At 36.1% G+C, this 6,211-nt stretch overlaps 1 pseudogene; it reads left to right on the top strand.

Moving 5' to 3' along the window:
* The first annotated feature begins 1,144 nt into the window (after positions 1 to 1,144).
* LOC125343047 lies at positions 1,145 to 5,943 on the top strand (annotated as a pseudogene).
* The last annotated feature ends 268 nt before the right edge of the window (positions 5,944 to 6,211 follow it).

The following is a 6,211-nucleotide window of genomic DNA, read 5'->3' on the forward strand; positions in this document are numbered from 1 at the left end:
TATCTCCCTACCTTCTGATTGATCTTTCTTGATGGCTTCTATATCTCTGATGTAATTCTCTCTTAGGTCCTGTATGGACTTCCTTACTTTGTTAATTTGATTCTGGGTGCTGTCTCTAATCTCTTTTAGCTGAGTAGCTATCTTTTCATAGGACTCTTTTTCTTTCTGTTGTAGTTTGTATATCATTCTGTTTGTGGAGGCCATGAAGGCCTCTATTAACTTACAATTGGATTCATCATGTTCATGAATTATTCTTTGGTTTGCCTCCTTCTACTCCAGGATACTTATCTGGAGACTCAAACTTTTCATTTATCATTTTTATCAGCATAGTTGGTAGAGCATTTTTGAGGGCTCTCCTCTAGAATTTCAATTGAATGCTCTGTTTCTGTTTGAGGGGGTGATGAGTTTCCCTGTCTTGCCATACTTTTTGTGTTTGTTCTGCCCATTTGGATTTGGAATATTAGTTTGCTAGCCCCCTTTGGCACTGTTTAGGACCTGAACCAAAACCCTACCAGGTCCTGTTGTGCTATTCTTATAGGTACACAAACCTAGACATGTAAGTTCCCTCTCTTTCTTTGCATATAGCAGCAGATTTAGTGTCCCCACAAATTACACTTTGGAAGTAAAAATCAACCCTGAGCCCTGTATTCAGTAGCTAAATTGTATGCCTTTACAATCTTGTTATTTCTTTTTGGGTTGATACAATTGCTCTAGGAACCCCTTTGATTCACTCAGATTGAACCTGGATGTGGGAAGAGGCTGGGGGCCCCCAGACACTGGTGAACAATGTTTGGCCTAGGAAAACAGTCTGTTGATGTCTTAATGGTAGTGGCAGTGATGGCGGCCTGGAATCAGGCCTCTTGTTGGGTTTACTGGTGTTTCAGGGCTGCTTGCCCCTCAGAGGTTCCTCCCATCCATGTAGAAAACTGCTAAGTCTGTGACATTGAGTAGAAGTGTGTAATTGTTACCCCTGAGTCGCTAAAGTTACTGAAAAGTATTAGGATCATCACTGTCCAATATCATCAAGGCTTATACTAAGGTTATATGAAGGATATGAATCTGTAACCAATGAATATAGTGTCAAAGATCTGAAAAATAACATAGAAACTTCCAGAACTAGGTAACCTTTAGCATGAATGCTAGCATGAATGGCGTGGACTTCTTCCCCTGGGCGGAACTGGGGCTTGCTACTCCTGCACCTTTGCCCTTTTCAAAGATGGCCCTTTTGACCTTACTTTCCCCTGGCATGCTATATTTCCGGTCTCCTCTGGCCGTCTATGCCAGAGACAAAGATAGAGATTCACTATGGTGTGGGGGGGAAAGGGGTGAGGGCTACTTTCCAAATGGCGTTCTGTGGGTGTAGACTCAAGCAAGACTGTCTTTTGTGGAGTACTCTCGTTTCCTCTGGTTCTGCAGAGCTTTCACACTCTGCTTGTGGACTGCGTATCTGCTGCCATCTGGCGGGTTTCTCTCCTTGTCGCTGGCGTGTGCTAGAGGTGGGTGTGGATTTGGTCCTGCTAGGTAAGTGGCAGGCTGGTGGGGGCTCCACCTGCAGCTGAAATCTGGATTCATGGATCTGATGTCTCGTTTTTTCCTTCCTGGCTTGAATCTCTATGTTGTTATAACTTCCTTGGGCTATCTTTCTAGAGTTAGAAGTTTCCCTGTAGAAGAAAAACTGGGTTCTTGGAGAGAACTTGGGGCTCTGCTGCTCCTCTGCCATCTTCTTCCATCTCCCTGGTTGTTTTTAAATATTGTCCTTGAATTTCATCCATATTCTGTAGATTTTTTGGTATGTATACATTAAATGTTTTATGCTTCCTTCCATTGTAATTTTTATCATGCTTTGCTTTTTTTAATAATATTACAGAGAAAGAGTGTGTGTGTGTGTGCATACTCATTGTAGGTGCTTTTTTCTACAGATGCATCATTGTCTGGTGTCTTGAGCTAAGCAGGAAGTCACATGAAATGCATTCATGCTAAAGGTTACCTAGTTCTGGAAGTTTCTATGTTATTTTTCAGATCTTTGACACTATATTCATTGGTTACAGATTCATATCCTTCATATAACCTTAGTGTAAGCCTTGATGATATTGGACAGTGATGATCCTAATACTTTTCAGTAACTTTAGCGACTCAGGGGTAACAATTACACACTTCTACTCAATGTCACAGACTTAGCAGTTTTCTACATGTTGATTCCAGATCCCACACTCATAAAAGATTCTAGGCTTCTAGTGTCCTACACATTTGAGAAATTCATTATAGATTTATATTTTTGTGCAGTTAAAATCCCAGCTCATGGACAAATCTTGGTTTTATTATGCCTATATTATGTGGTTTGGATGCTTTGCTTTTTAAAAAATTACAATTGTGTCTCATTTCCTTTTCTTGGAGTTCACTTCATAGAATATTATTTTATATGATCATATGTACAGAGCTATTTAGCAATTGTCAACTACACCTATGCATAACCTCCTTTGTCCTCAGTGTCTAAATGTCTAGAGTCCTATCTAATTTATCACATCCCAGTGTGTATGTGCACCTATCTATCTACTTATCTATTTATCTATCTGTCTGTCTGTTTATCTATATTTATTATCTATCTATCTATCTATCTATCTATCTATCTATCTATCTATCTATCTATCTGTCTGTCTGTCTGTCTGTCTGTCTATATCTATTAGCTATCTATCTGTCTGTCTGTCTATCTGTATCTATAAGCTATCTAACTATCTGTCTGTCTATATCTACTATCTATATTGTTCTGTGTACTTACTTGTGGATTTATAGGCACATTCTAGTTACCACAAACCAAGAAGCCTATGTTTCTTTAGCTTTTGCTTAATATAATTTTTTTACAAGGCTTTCCATTTCCTTTTGTTTTCTTTTCCTTTTGTCTTGTTTGTTAGTTTGTGACAAACTGTGGTGGGTAGGGGGAGAGGAAAACTTGAACAAGGGTTTATAAATACAGCAGTGGAACTCACTGGACACTATGTGGAAAATGAACTGTATATCTTGTGGCTGGGAACAAGAGGAAAACAGTAGGAGAGTACAATGGAAGGGAGACATGGTCCAAGAAGAATTGTACTCATTATTCATTATCTGATTGATATAACTGCAACCCCTCTGTACATCAACTCTGCAATACAAATAATGTAAAAATATAAAAAATTATGTGTGAAATTAGACACTAAAATGAGTCATTATTTCGAATTAAAAATAACACATTTTAAAAAGCTGAAAATTTCACCAATATTGCAAAGGCCAAGAATAAAGCCATGTTTTCATTAATTGAATTTTGGACCCACTTTTAAGAATTTTTCCCCTATATTTTGGAATGTAGTTAGAGTAAAGAGTAGTTTTAAAGATATGACTGGAAGACAAAATGGCCTAATTGAGAAAAGCAATTGGAAAAAACAATTCCGTTTTTTGGGGTATAGAGACATTGTGGGTCATGTTAAATGTTATCTTTTAGAAAATCACAGGTCACTCCAGAGTAGGTGAGTCATGAAATCATCCTTAGACATAGAAAAGACCATTTACTCTGGCTTAAAGAATGGATTCACTAGAGCTGATAATAGAGGTGAAGAATAAAAGCAATTCCAGATAATATTGTATTATTATCATCTAATAATGAAAAACAAAGAAACCTTCTCAAATCTTGACTATAATTTACTGCTAAAATGCTGCCTGGAAAATATAAAGTAATGTTTAAGTGATATATGTTGGAAAATGATGTCTTTTTTAATCTTATGAGGACAAAAAACTCATTTTAATTTTTTCATGCAAATGTATACTTTGTGCTGGTATTGGGGCTTGAACTCAGGATCTGAGAGCTGTCCCTGAGCTTTTGTGCTCAATGCTACTGCTCTACAACTTGAGCCATAGGCCTTCTTCTGGCTTTTTGGTGGTTAATTGGAGGTAAGAGTTTCATGGATTTTCCTGTCTGGGCTGGCTTCAAACTGCGATCCTATGATTATAAGTGTAAATCATCGGATGTGGAAATGTATTTTAAGTAATCAACTTATCACTGAGATAAATTTCAATCAACTTTATATAGTAGTAATGTATGTGAATAAACAATAGTTCATTCAAGGAATAATAAATTTTGAAAAATATCTTAGATTTAAATGAAAATGAATATGATTTACAAGACCCTGTGGAACACAGCAAAGTAGTGCTAAGAGAAAAGTTTATAGTCATGATTATCCCCATCAGAAAATTAGAAAGGTCTTTAATAATGTATCTAATAAAGTATCTCAAGATCTTAGGAAATTAAGAACAAGTCTGTCTCCAAAGCAATAGATAAAAAGAAATTATAAAAAAATTAAGGTGGTAATTAAAGAAATGGTGACCAAAAACATTCAATTAATCAATAAAACAGATGGTTTATTGAAAAAGATTAATGAACCTTTAGCCAACTAATCCAAAAAAGACCCAAATTAGTAACAATCAGAAAAGATCTAAAGGAAGGGAATATTTTGAAAATCTATACTCCAACAAATTGGAAAAATAAGAAATGGCTAGGTTTCTTGACACATATGACATTAAAGTTGAAACATATACAACTTAAATGAATCTTAAATTGATCTTAAGGTAACAAATTGGATAAGAAATGTATGCACTGGCTTATGTATGAAACTGTAATCCCTCTATACATCACTTTAACAATAAAAAAGTGAAAAAGAACATCAAAAATATGTATTGAGTAACTAGATTGGAATTGTTCTGAAACTTGATACAATCAATGTATACTAAATAAAAGAATGTCAGAAAAGTAAAGTAGACTCTGTAGCGGGGGGATATCAGAGAGAGGAGGGAGGGGGTAAAAGTGAATGTGTTCAATATATTTAATATGCATATATGAAAATATTAAAATGAACCCATTGAAATCATTTTAAGAAGGGACGAGAGGGGATGGAGGTAAACCTGGTTGTGTATATTATACACATGTATGCAAATACCACAATGAAACTCTTCTTGTACTAATGAATGCTCAGAAAAGCTAAAAGTAAAACACCTTCCAACAAAGAAAACCTGTTTGAATGGGTTCACTGATGAATTCCACCAAATCTTTTCAAAGAAGAACTAGCATCCATTTTTCTTGAACTATTACAAGATATACAGAACGAAAAAAATAACATCAAACTCCTGAAAAGACAGTATTATCCTATTACCAAAACTGAATAAGGCAGCATCAAAGAAAATTAAGAAAATGCAATATACATAAACAATGGAGTATTATTTAGCCATAAAGAAATACAAAATCACCACAATCTTGGCTCCACGCCCTTTGCACAAAAAGCCTGGTGAAGCCACAGAAACCGTTCCTGCTACAGAGCAGGAGTTGCCACAGCTCCAGGCTGAAACGAGGTCTGGAACAGAATCTGACAGTGATGAATCAGTACCAGAGCTCGAGGAACAAGACTCCACATAAGCAGCCACAGAAGATCAACTGGTAGCTACAACAGAAAATGATGAAGAACCAGTCAGTAAAACAAAACAGAGATAGAGTGAAAAGAAGGCATAAAAGGTTATGTGCAAGCTGCATCTTCAACAAGTTACAGGAGTTACTAGACTCACTGTCTGGAAATTTAAGAATATCCTCTTTGTCATCACAAAACCAGATGTCTACAAGAGCCCAGCTTCAGATCCCTACATTGTTTTTGGGGAAGCCAAGATTGAGGACTTATCTCAGCAAGCACAGTTAGCAGCTGATAAGAAATTAAACATTCAAGGTGAAGCTGTCTCAAACATTCAAGAAAACACACAGACTCCAACTGTCCAAGAGGAGAATGAAAAGGAAGAGGTTTATGAAATAGGTGTAGAACTTAGGGACATAGAATTGGTCATGTCACAAGCATGTCAAGAACAAAGGCAGTCCAAGGCCTCAAGAATAATAGTAATGCTATTGTAAATGCTATCATAGAATTACCAATGTAACCATAGGAAAACAAGAACCCCTTTTTTTGTTTGTCTGTGTTTCAATAGGTAACTGAAGCTTGGTTTGAAATTTGTTCTATTTCTATCATTAATAAAGCTATGACTTCTTGTTGGATGAAAAAAATAAAAGAAATAAAAAATCATGTCTCTTACAAGAAAAATAAATGGAACTGAAAATCATCATGTTAAGTGATGTAAGCCAAGTTCAGAAAGACAAAGTCACATTTGAGCTCACATGTAGAAGTATATCTAAGAGATGTACACATAC

This window comes from Perognathus longimembris, chromosome 28 (assembly GCF_023159225.1).
Source record: "Perognathus longimembris pacificus isolate PPM17 chromosome 28, ASM2315922v1, whole genome shotgun sequence".
Classification (NCBI taxonomy): Eukaryota; Metazoa; Chordata; class Mammalia; order Rodentia; family Heteromyidae; genus Perognathus; species Perognathus longimembris.